The following is a 13,476-nucleotide window of genomic DNA, read 5'->3' as shown; positions in this document are numbered from 1 at the left end:
GTGTATTTAGGCTTACCAGTAATTGTAAACGAGTCCGAGTGATCTTTACGAAGATAGCTAAATAAATCTAGGTCTTTAACAAATGCATTTTATCCATTAAAAATACACTGTTCAGATTTTTGTCTTATTCTTGCAAATTGTTTACCCAATAATAGGGATGGGTGAGTACCGATACCAGGTATGGGTATTGGGCCGATACCAGGACACATTTCACAGTATCTGTACTCGCGACGGATATCGATACTGGTATCGGACCCCGCTCTTGTGGACATTTCGGTCAGGAACTAAAAGCTGAAATGGTTATTTATTTTGCATTTATTGACCGCCACAGGTAAGAGAGCACATAAGTCTTCAGTTGTACTCAACAATTTAATTAGCTCTGAAATGTAGACAGATCTTTTGTATAGTACTATATCATCATTCACTACTACACTGCTATTAAATGAATGAGGAACGGAGTACGTGAAACAGGAAACAGAAATACAGAGTAGCCTTCCAAATTAAAAGCATGTATTTCAAAACAAGATATAATTAAACATCACACTTTAAACAGCTTGAGGAATTCTTACTTGAAACACGATTTTACTGAATTTAATTATTTGCACTTCACTGTATTCATTAAAAGGAAGTTGTACAACCACATACTTGATTGATTAATTTTATTGTGTGCTCTATGCAAAATTACCTTTATAAGCAATTTGAAAAAATATAATTGCCATATTACCAGTGTATTTTTAGTTCCTAAAGTGGGAGCTACATTTGTCGTGTGGAGGTTGTTTGGTTACAAGAGGTCAGATATGTTAAAGCAAACGGTAGATGGATAATACTGAAGCGGTCGCGTATTGTTTTGCCAAGATACAATACGCGGTGGTTATTTTGCCGTGACTGGCAACTCGCCACCTAGTTGACGTGACTTTGTGATGGTAACCAGCTGCTGAGTGGTCTCGACGTTGCTACCGCCTAAATGTGCACATTTGTGTTATTCATAACTGGTTGTAAATATCTTACAAGCATTCACGGCAAATCAGAGACATTCACAGCAAAATAACGCTCGCAGGAGAGTTGCCGGTTACGGCAAAATAACCATTGCCTAAACAATCACAAATTAACGCTACAAAATAGTCTCTGTAGTAACGTTATGCTACTTTTTCTTACGGTAAAATGTTATGACACTTTCCCACATATTAAAATAGTTCTCAAATGTGTAAAATACATGTCTGTCTGGCTCAAACTGGTATGGTTGTACAACTTGTACCACACTGCTCCTGCTCACCATGGCATTCACAACATTAGCATATGGCTACCGGAGTTGAAGGCACAGCCCCTTCGAGTGAGATGGTTATGGCCTAGGCATGGCCTGGTGCAGCTATTTACATAAATGTGACACACCCTTAAAACGGGCTGTTCTGAAAGGAGGGTGTTTTTTTGCTGATTTAGAGACAGCAAAAATTGTTAGATCCAAAGTTAATTTTGACTAATGCAAGTCACAGACATGTTTTTTACACATTTGAGAACTTTTTTAATATGTGGAAAAATGGCATAATATAGGATCTTCAATTATTAATTCACCCAATTTACGCTACAACTATTAGATCTAAACTGTTAGTAAGCATGTGAGTTGAGGTAAAGCTTTTACAGTAAATGATACAACTGATACACACTGTGGCGTAGAAGTTCATGTTGCAGCTGCCATCTAAGTTCTTGACACATGATGCTGATGGATGTTTGTCCATATCCACAGAATATATGACCACAGCAATAACTGACAGCATTGTGGAAACAATGTTCACCACCAAGGAAGCCTGGTACTGAAAGAGAAGAAAATATGAGTGTTAAAATAGAAATTCCAATTCCCAGAGGAATTTGAAAAACTGAATACAACTCCACAACTGTGTTTAACACACAAGCATTTCATAACAAGGGAGGTGGGTATTTTACAAAATGTTGCCGGTCCGTCATCCGTCAGTGCCCTGGGTACCTGTCCGTCAACGTGGGTCCGTCATTTTCTTAGAACCAAACTGTAATTCTCAGTCTGTCATACAATTTTTTTCACTTTAATCTTTATTGATTTTTTTTTTACAACTTACAATACCACACGTGCCTGAATAAATATTTGTACACATTTAACATTTCCAAATCCACATGTAGATAACCTCGTTCTCATGTTAACACCTGTATATGAGCCTCCATATTTTCAGAAAAAAAAACAAGAAACAAAAAACGACAAAAAAAAAAGCAAACAACGGTGAAATATGGGCCTCACATCATTTTATAATGCACAGTCATTATCTACTTTATTTTCTCCACATTCATGGTGTCATTCAGTTTTCTCTTATATTCAAACCATTTTTCCCCATCTTGATTCAAACTTCTCTTCCTGGACCCTCAGTATGTAAGTGACACTTTCCATGTCAAATAATTATTCTACTATTTCCAGCCATTGCTTCTTTGTTGGGGGGTCAATTTTGAACCACTTCCTCGTTATGGCTTTTTTTGCTGGCTGCCAACAGCACTTTAATTAAGTACATATCTCTGCCTTTGTACAGTTTCATGGTCTAGATTACCTAAATACATCACCAAACCGGTTTTAGGTATTTCATAACCAATTATCAACTTTAATTCTCTCCAAACTTCATCCCATTATCCATTCAACTTTTGACATTTCCAGAATCATATCCGCCAACATTGTTTCTGTTGAGGATTATACCTCCCTGTCACCTCTGGTGTTATGAAACATCTTATGATATTCTTCCACCCAAACTCCCTACATAATCTCGAGACAGTTGTTGATTGTTGTATCTTGCAGATATTGAACTATTCATCTTCTATTATTCCTACCTGCTCTTTCCAATTTCTCTTTTATGTACAAGGTTGAATTCCCTCTACTTTTCAGTAGACCTTGATAAAGGGCTGAAACCTCTTTACTCTTATATCCCATATTAGGCATCAATCATTACCTTAACTATCCAATTTCTTTTAATTGCTGTACCTATTTTAATTCAATTTTTTTATGTAATAATCCTTTACCTGTAGATATCTAAAGTAATCACAACTTTCAAATTCACACCTGTCTTTTATATTTTGAAAACTCTGCATGTTCCCCTTTTCTACTATTGTAAAGATTGCTGTGACGCCAGTCATTTCTCATCTCTTGAAGCCATAATCCTTTCCTGGCTGAAAGTCGCTGTCATATGTCAGCCACCTTAAAATCTTCACATTTGTATTTCTTCACTATTGTATTCCACAAATTTAAGGTGAATTTAGTTATTGGATCTATCAAGCTTTCTTTTCTCTTAAATAGTTTCTTGTCCCCCAACAGTGCTTGGATCTGGTAGTCTTCCCCCTTCATTTCGATATCTTTCCATTTGGCTACATAATTTCTATTACACCAACATGCCACTGCTCTAAGTTGTGCTGCACAATAATAATCTTTAAAATTTGGTACTGCCATTCCTTCTTTCTCCTTAGGCAATTGTAATGTCCCTAGTCTAATCTTTGCCCCCCCCCCCCCCCCGCCCCAAATCAATCTTGAGGCCAATTTGTCCCATTCCCTAAATTGTTTTTGAGGTATAGATATAGGCAATGATTGAAAGAGATATAGTAACCTTAGCAGCATGTTCATTTTCACCATTTCTATTCTAGAACTTAAATCCAAAACCTATGTTGACCACCTTCCCAGGTCTCGCTTGTTTTGATTAATCCATGTAAAGTTTGTGTTATACAATTTGTCCTTTTGTGATGTGTACGCTTATATATTTTTACTTCCCATATTCCCACTTTATTTTTTATTTTATTTTTTTTTCCTTTAAGAGCTCAGTATTGTTCATTCGTTAATGTCATCATCATTGCTCTTTTTTATTTTTATTTTTTTTAATATATTAAAATAATATATTTTTTAATATATTAAAATATATATATATATTTTTTTTTGTATGTGGGTGAGTATGTGTATGTGCGTGCATGCGTGCGTGCGTGCGTGTATTTGTTAGCTCACCAAAAACCTATTAGAAAAAATCCCATACCGTTCACCTAAACCGAACACCGCCGTCAGGAGACCCGAGGGGACCAAAGAAAACCAAGGAAGGTGAAATCCAGCACCGACCAGACACCACCCACCGGGCCACCCACCAGAATTCTTCCCCAACCCCAGAAACATCTAAATTCCAACAAATCCAAAAAAAATAAAATCAGGGAGACCTCAAGAGACCGAAGGAGAGACTGAGGAAAGGAAGGAAGGAAGGACAGACGAAGCTGAGTGAGATCCACAGACACCAGCCTCCACCGATTCAATGACCTGAGGAGGAAGCAGATTGTGTCTGAGTTTCGATAGATGCTGGTGTGGTGGATCTGGCATGCATGAAAATCTCCACCAAAGAGGGGAGCCGTCGACCCCTGCCAGGACAGAGCAAGCGCAACACCTCAGGGCCCCCCAGGCCGCGGCAGCGCCAAAGGACGACCCCCGGGCCCCGCCAGGGCCACCGGCCGGAGAGCAAACCCAGGAGCAGGAGCACCCCCCACCCCAACACGGCCCGCGCCCCCGACCCAACGCAGCAGGACGGGGCACTGCAGGCCCGCCAGGTGTGTTTGTAGCAAGAAAGAGAAGAGGAACATCAAGAGTCTAGGACTGAGAGTAGGGGCTTTGAATGTTGAAACTATGACAGGAAAAGGTAGAGAGCTGGTTGACATGATGCAGAGGAGGAAGGTGGACATACTGTGTGTTCAGGAGACCAGGAGGAAAGGGAGCAAAGCTAGAAGTTTAGGAGCAGGGTTCAAGTTATCATGGTGTAGGTAGGAAGAGAAATTGAGTCGGAGTTATCGTGAAGGAGGAGTTTGTTAGGAACGTCCTGGAGGTACAAAGAGTGTCAGATAGAGTGATGAGCCTAAAGCTAGGAATCGAAGGTGTGATGATCAATGTTGTTAGTGGGTATGCGCCACAGGTAGTATGAGAGCTGGAGGAGAAGGATAACTTTTGGTTGGACTTTGGTAAAATGATACAGAGCAGCCCGAGAAGTGAGAAAGTTGTCATTGGTGCAGACTTCAATGGACACGTTGGTGCAGGAAACAGAGGTGATGAGGAGGTGATGGGCAAGTTGGTGGTTGACTTTGCAAAAAGAATAGAAATGGCTGTTGTGAATACTTTCTTCAAGAAGAGGCAGGCACATAGGGTGACCTACAAGGGTGGAGGTTAGGAGTACGCAGGTCGACTACATCTTGTGTAGACTGTGTAATCTGAAGATCAGCGACTGTAGTGGTAGGTAAGAGTGTAGCCAGAAAGCATGGTAGTGTGTAGGATGACTTTGGCGTTGAGGAAGACAAAGACGGCAAAGGCAGAGAAGAGGACGAAATGGTGGAAGCTGAAAAAAGAAGAGTGTTGTATCACTTTTAGGAAGGAGTTGAGAAAAGGCTCTGGATGGTCAGGAGGTGCTTCCAGATGGCTGGACAACTACAGCAAATGTGATCAGGGAGACAGATAGGACAGTCCTTGGTGTATCATCCGGAAGGAAAGGAGATAAGGAGACTTGGTGGTGGAATGAAGAGGTGCAGAAGTAGATCCAGAGAAAGAGGTTAGCTAAGAAGAAGTGAGACACTGAAAAGACTGAAGAAAGTAGACAGGAGTACAGGGAAATGCAGCATAAGGTGAAAATAGTAGTGGCAAATCCAAACAAAGGGCTTACGATGATTTATATACTAGGTTGGACAGTAAGGATGGATAGACTAATCTATACAGGTTAGCAAGGCAAAGAGACAGAGATGGGAAGGACGTGCAGCAGGTTAGGATAATAAAAGATAGGGATCGAAGTGTGTTGATAGATGCCAGTAGTGTGATGGGAAGATGGAAAGAGTACTTTGAAGAGTTGATGAAAGAGGAAAAGGGGTGACTGTTATGGACCAGGAAGTAGCAAAGACTAGTAAGATGAAGTGAGAAGGGCATTTAAGAGGATGAAGAGTGGAAAGGCAGAGAAGGTCAGAAAGAGTTGCATTGTGTCTTTGTAGACCCGGGAAAAGCTTATGACAGAGTGCCCACAGAGGAACTGTGGTTTTGAATGAAAAAGTCTGGAGTGGCAGAGAAGTATGTTCAAGTGGTCTAGGACATGTATGAGGACTGTAAGACAGTGGTGAGGTGTGCTGTAGGTGTGATGGAGGAGTTCCAAGTGGAAGTGAGATTACATCACGGATCAACTCTGGGCCCCTTCTTGTTCGCTATGGTTAATGGACAGGATGACAGACGAGGTTAGACAGTTATCTCCATGGACTATGATGTTTGCGAATGACATTGTGATCTGTAGTGAGAGCAGGGAACAGGTGGAGGAGAAGCTAGAGGCTTGGAGGTTTGCCCTGGAAATGAGGGGAATGAAGGTTAGCCGTAGCAAGACGGAGTATCTGTGTGTGAATGGGAGGGACCCAAGTGGAAGAGTGAGGTTACAGAGAGAAGAGACCAAGAAGGTGGAGGAGTTAAAGTATTTAGGGTCAACAGTCTAGAGCAATGGAGAGTGTGGAAAAGAGGTGAAGAAGCGTGTGCAGGCAGGCTGGAAAGGGTGGAGAAAAGTGTGATGTGTGATAGAAGAGTTTCAGCTAAAATGAAAGGAAAGGTTCATAAAACTGTGGCGAGACCAGCGATGTTGTTTGGTCTGGAGACAGTGCCACTGAAGAAAATACAGGAGGCAGAGCTGGAGGTGGAAGAGATGAAGATGCTGAGGTTCTCTTTGGAAGTGACTAGGATGGATAGAATCAGGAATGAGTACATGAGGGACAGCACATGTTAGAGGCTTTGGAGATAAAGTCAGAGAGGCCAGACTGAGATAGTTTGGACATGTCCAGAGGAGAGATATATTGGCAGAAGAATGCGGAGTTTCCAAATGACAGGCAGGAGGTCTAGAGGAAGGCCAAAGAGGAGGTTTATGGATGTAGTTGAAGAGGACATGAAGGTAGTTGGTGTAAGAGCAGAGGATGCAGAGGACAGAGTTAGATGGAGGCAACTGATTCGCTGTAGCGACCCCTGAAGGGAAAAGCCGAAAGGAAAAGAAGAAGTCTATACCCTGAGTAGTGACCATATTTCTCCAGTAGATCCATCAGTATCGGAAAACTCGCGTCTGGTTTGTTTTATATATGCTATCACATCGTCTGCAAATAGGCTAAATTTATGTTCTGAACCCCTCAAATCCACACCCTTGATATTATTCTGCCTGATTGCTTGAGCTAAAGGTTCAATGAATATATCAAAAAGTGTTGGTGAAAGGCAACATCCTTATCTTGTCGACCTCTCAAGTTTGATTCGATCCGCCAGGCTGCCATGTACTTTCACTTTCGCTGTTGGCCCAGTATACAATGCCCTTATGCATCTTATTGAGTCTCCATTGAATCAAACTTTTTCCAGAACTATAAACAAATAGGTCCACTCAACACTATCAAATGCCTTTTCTGCATCTAAGCTCACTAAAACCGCACTTTTTCCCATCCTTTGAACCTCCTCCACGATGTGAATAGTTTTCTTAACATTATCCTGAGCAAATCCTTTAGATATAATCGAGGTATAAATCTTATAATCCACTTTAAGTATAGATATTGACCCATAACTACTACATCGTTTTTTTTATTATTATTATCCTCTTTAGGAATTATAGATATTATTGTTGTGATCTATGGTGCGTGTAAGTATGTTTTGTTTCTCTTTCAGTCACAAGGGCTGGTGAATGGGCGGCGTCTTCAGCGCACACCTGATTGACATCATCATTAGTCAGGTTCATAAGCGCTGGAGTGAGTGGAGCTGGTTGCCGGAATATTGCTTCTACTCGCCATTGCCAGACTCCCGCGTGAAGCTGTCTACTTACTGACAATTGTTTGTGTTCTTGTGTCTTATTCATTCGCGTAAGTAGATTCTAGTTCGCTTCTCCTGTACTTAGTGGTTAGTTCTTTCTCTCCTTGTGTTATCGCATTTCCCTCGTGTTTTTTGTTAGTGTGTTTAGTGTTTTTTGCTAACACCTTATCCTTGTCTAGTTGTTTTCCAGTAGGTTTTCATTACCAACTCCTGTCTTTTTCCCCATCCGCATTAGTTTATCCCAGAGGAAAAGAAATGGACAAATGAGACCTGTTTGCGATCTCAAACATGTCTCATTTACTTCTCCTAGACAACAATGAGATTGGTGTGGGACCAAACTGAGACTAAGGTGTGTTGCTCCTGTGTCTTGTCTTTTTCTCAGGAGCAATGTACTTAATCTTAGTCTTAGTCTCCTTTGGAGTTTTAGATGATATCTCATCTCTTGTGTCTTGTCTAGGTCGTCTCGTCATTTTTTTTTTATACGATTAGTTGTAGTTGTACTATACAATACTAACTTATATACCTTATATATCTCTATATAAATTATATTTATCATGTGTATCTTATACTGTATATTACTTACATAATGTACAGTGCAAAAATATTTTAAAGAAGGGAAACAACAAAATGTGGATGGCTCTGCAGAATCAGGACTACACTACTCGCAATTGCATATCATGAAAATACAGTTTAACCTACTTCAGAAAAAGGTAATCGATTACTATTAGCCGTGTAACATAGTTTCACTTTCAACTTCTTCTGGAGGATTGTTGTTTGTTTTACACTACTATAAATAATACAGCTATTTGACAGTGTAAGTGTTAGTTTTATGTTAATTTTGTTTTCAGGTCCAGTCAATAGTTTCTGCTCAAAACATCAGAATTCGTATTTGTCGTTCTTTAATGTGCAATGTCTGTGCATGTCACGTGCCAGTGAAAAGTTCTTCAAGGGTGAACAGCAGTCACCAATTTTGGTTGTGATTCAAGTATATATATATATATATATATATATATATATCTATATATATATCTATATATATATCTATATATATATATATCTATATATATATATCTATATATATATATATATATATATATATATCTATATATATATATATATATCTATATCTATATCTATATCTATATATATATATATATATATATATATATGTGTTTTATAAAATTAAATATATTATTTCCCTTTTGTTTTATAATTTATATTTTATAGCTTCTTACACATTTTGATCTTGTCTATTTGACACAGACATTGCTGCTTGTGGTTATCTAGAATTTTCCTTAGTAGTTATTCATTTAATGCCATTATTTAGTTAGGCGCTGTCGAGACAATCTTTTTCTATCTGACCTGTTTAATTGATTTGAATGATAAGTTACTGGATTGCGGTTTCACAGTTACGCCACCAGGTGGCGCACCTTTTTCTAATCAGACAGACACACACAACATAGAAGAAGAATCTCGAATTGCCAACACCCGTGCTGTGAGCCTGTGGCTGTAAGCAGTGAGCGGGAATCAAAAAGTGGCTGTTTCAGGTCAGTAAAATGTGTACAATGTACAGTGTAAAATGTTATTTTTTTAATAGCCATGACCAAAATAGGCCTTTTTTCTTTTTCTTTACTCCTTTTTTCATCTTCCATAACTAAAAATATAAACTCTTTTTTTTTTCCCTCCATAAAAAGTAAATATATGCCCTTTTTTTTTTTTTTTTACATCTATAATCAACAATCAACTTTTTTTTTCTTTAACATCACTAACCTTTTTCCTCTTTTTGACCAATGATTGACTCTTCTAATTCGACAAAAGTCTTTTCCTCGTTAGTAGTTTCCTACTCACCCACTGTAGATTTTCCAAAATGAACGCCAGGAAGAAAAAAAGAAGATAAATCCCTTAAATGTCTGGCCTTGTGTCCATGTCCAGTGACGGGTCTCCTTGGTCCTTCATGTCATCTGTTTCTCTAATTGCAGTCTGGCGTTCACCTTCCGGTTCTCGTCCACTTGCGCGCTGCGTCCAGTCTCTGCTGCGTTGTCTCCTCTAGTGTTCGACACCTTCCATCCTCTCTCCCGCATTGCCCTCGCCGCATCCTGTGCATTCTTGTAGACTCTGACTCCATCAGCCCAGTGGACTCTCAGTGTGTCCATCGGAGATTGAAAACGGATCCCCTTCTCTTTTATTTAAATTTTTGCCCAACGTACTGCCAACGTTTGGCCGCCACTTCTGCTGTATAGTCATGATTGAAGCTCACCCTGCTTCCTTTCACTTTGAATAGCTTTTGCCAGGCCGGCTTGAGTACGTTCTCTGACATCGAACCTCAGAAAGTTGACTATAATCGCTTGCGGGGGTTTGCTTGATTGCGGCTTTTGGTGCTAGCGCTCTGTGCGCCCTTTGAAAATCAAGCTCGATGTCATCCGAAATTCCCAGCACTTTGTGAATACATTCATCCACATAAGCAGCCACTGAGTCTCCCTCGATCCCCTCCTTCAGTCTCCAAATTCGAATGTTGTGCCTCCTCGACCTTTCGGTCAGTTTATTCTGTAGCTTCCTCTGCTGTTCGAGAGAAGCTGTGAGAATATCTTGCACTTCTGTGCTCCACTCCGACCGTTCTTTCCGCTAACATTCCAATGTCCTTCTTCTGTTCCCGTATGTCAGCATTCATGGACTCTTCCTATTTCTTTCCTCTCGTAGGCTATCCAGCCCTTGCTTCATCTCTTCCATTTGTTTGCCAATTCTATCCAGTTTGGCATCAACACCTTTTTGGCCTGCATTCATTTTGACGCGTATGTTGTCCAGAGCAGTAAGTTTTCCTGTAAGGCAGACGCCCAGCCTGGTTGTTGTTCGATACCGCTAGCTAGCGCTACATTAGCGTTAGCCACGAGCACCTGCTCCTCTTCAACTTTGTCGTGCATTTTCCCCGGGTGTTTCTCGCACTTCTTTTTTTCTTTTCACTTTCCACTTTGGGTTTTATTTGTGTCCATGGTCTTCCGAGTTTGAGTTATGGAGTTGGGTATTTTATTGTATTGTTTTTTTAATTGTTTAGCCGGGGGCTCCTGTCTTTTGCTGCTTATCGTCTCGCTGGCATACCGGAAGTCCCTTTCATGCTATTTTAACTGCACTTCCGTCATCACAGTTTGTCACCAGTTTTAGAGCCGACAGTCTGAGGTGAGCATTCCGTCAGTCTGTCACTGACAAACGAATGCCCGGTTTTCTGTCAAATGACAGACCGGCAAAATTTTGTTAATTGCCCACTTCTGCTGACTGAACTTCTTCTTCTCCTTCTATAAGTACAGACCCAATCATTTCACCAGGACGTAGATCTGTTTAAAAGTAAACTGTGGTGCCTAATACAACTGTACTTTGCTTATCAAATGCACTTTAACAAATGAATATAAGTAGGAACAAAACATAGTCTCTCGAGCGTGTCCTGGGTCATCCCCGGGGCCTCCCGCCAGTGGGACATGCCTAGAACACCTCTCCAGGGAGGCGTCCAGGAGTCATCCAAACCAGATGCCCAAGCCACCTCAACTGGCTCCTCTCATTGTGGATTAGTGGCTCGACCCTGTGTCCCTCCCGGATGATCGAGCTTCTCACCCTATCTCTAAGGGAGAGCCATCCAGAGAGACACACTGCGGAGAAAACTCATTTTGGCAACTTGCATTTGGGATCTTGTTGTTTCGGTCACGACCCACAGCTCGTGACTATAGGTGAGGGTAGAATCGTAGATCGACTGGTAAATCGAGAGCTTTGCTTTCTGGCTCAGTTCCTTCTTCACCACAACAGACTGATACAGAGCCCGCATCACTGCAGACACTGCACCGATCCGCCTGTCGAGCTCCCGCTCCATCTTGTCCTCACTTGTGAACAAGACCCCAAGATACTTGAACTCCTCCACTTAAGGCAGGATCTCATCCCCGACCCGGAGAGGGCATGCCACCCTTTTTCCGACTGAGGACCATGGTCTCAGATTTGGAGGTGCTGATCCTCATCCCAACTGCTTCACACTCGGCTGTGAACCGCTCTAGTGAGAGTTGGAGATTACGGCTTGATGAAGCCAACAGCACCACATCATCTGCAAAAAACAGAGATGCAATACTGAGGCCACTAAATCGGACCCCCTTCAACGCATTGGCTGTGCCTAGAAATTCTGTCCATAAAAGTTATGAACAGAATCGGTGACAAAGGGCAGCCTTGGCATATTCCAACCCTCACTGGGAATAAATCCGATTTACTGTCGGCAAAGCGGACCAAACTCTGACACAGGTCGTACAGGCACTGAATAGCCCGTATCAGAAGGCTCGGTACCCCGTATTCCCGAAGCACCCCCCACAGGACTCCCCGTCCGCACCGGGACTAATCCGTAAGCAGAGAAATTGCAAGCAGTGCGGACGTAAACACAAAAGGGGGAAAGGAGCTGGGATTCACGTGGGCTAAAAGCTAATCACTCTAGACCAACGGCTTTATAATGTCCGCTCCCTCGACAACAAGCTGGATGAGCTGCGTCTGCTAAGGAGTACTTGCCGAGTCTGGAGAGACTTTTGTATACTGGCCTTTACGGAGACGTGGCTTCATGACAACATCCTGAACACAGCCATTCAGCTGAAGGGCATGTCATTGTTCCGTGCTGACAGAGTAGCAGCTAGCTCAGGTAAGAGCCGAGGCGGAGGCCTGTGCATCTACAGCAATAAGGACTGGTGTATCAATTCCACGGCAGCAGCGTAGCACTGCTCTCATTTATCAGAGTTCCTCATAATTAAATGTCGGCCATTCTACCTGCCGAGGGAATTCACAAACGTGATTGTAGCTGCTGTTTATATAGCTCCCAGCGGTAGCGCTAAGGCTAATACTAACGAGGCACTAAACAGCTGCACGACGCCATCAGTGATCTCGTGTCTAAACACCCAGACAGCTTTGTCTGTCTGGTTGCGGGAGACTTTAATCACACCAGCTTGACTAAACTTCCCCAAGTTTAAGCAATGTATAAACTTTAAAATCGGAGGGGATAACCTGCTTGACTTGGTGTATGCAAACTGCCCAGATACATACAGAGCATTGCCCCGCCCCCCTCTCGGTCATTCCGATCATCTGACTGTTCAGTTGGTGCCTGCTTACCAGCCACTTCTGAAGCGCAGCAAGCTGGTGAAAAAGACCACAAGGATCTGGCCGGAGGGTGCAAACTGCACTGCAGGACTGCTTCAGGCGTACTGAGTGGGAGGTTTTTAAGACCGCAGCCTCACAGGGAGACCAGATAAACATTGAGGAGTATGCTGAGGCAGTAACAAGCTACATCGCAAAATGTATAGAGGATGTTACTGTCGTCAGGACCTTCACTATAAGGGGTAATCACAAACCCTGGATGAATACTGAGGTGCACCTGCTGACCGCACAGACAGAGCCTTTAGGGCGGGGGACAAGGCTGCCCTTCGCTCAGCCAAGAGTGCGTCCGGTAAAGACATCAAAGCTGCGAAACGCGCCTACGCAAAGAAAATCCAGGACTATCTCTGATACTGGGAACACTAGAAGGATGTAGCAGGGAGTCAGGCTCTAACCAACTACAAGTCAAAGCATGGGGTCCATGACGATGACGACACTAATCTTTCAGGCAGGCGTAACAACTTTTTGGGACGCTTTGAGTCATCGAACTCGACAGTCTG

The 13,476-nt window shown here is 42.1% G+C and overlaps 1 pseudogene across 1 annotated transcript in view; it reads right to left on the bottom strand.

Moving 5' to 3' along the window:
- Positions 1-457: 457 nt before the first annotated feature.
- The window catches only part of LOC147170324 (uncharacterized), a 44,554-nt pseudogene continuing 31,535 nt past the window's right edge, over positions 458-13,476 (bottom strand). The window contains exon 4 of the transcript XR_015095761.1: positions 458-1,808. The product of XR_015095761.1 is annotated as an uncharacterized LOC147170324 (transcript). The remainder of the gene's footprint in view (positions 1,809-13,476) is intronic.

Source organism: Leptonotus elevatus, chromosome 8 (assembly GCF_054856555.1).
Source record: "Leptonotus elevatus isolate MCC_2025b chromosome 8, RoL_Lele_1.0, whole genome shotgun sequence".
Classification (NCBI taxonomy): Eukaryota; Metazoa; Chordata; class Actinopteri; order Syngnathiformes; family Syngnathidae; genus Leptonotus; species Leptonotus elevatus.
The sequence above is the reverse complement of the archived record's forward strand: the minus strand, read 5'-3'. Positions and strand labels throughout refer to the sequence as shown.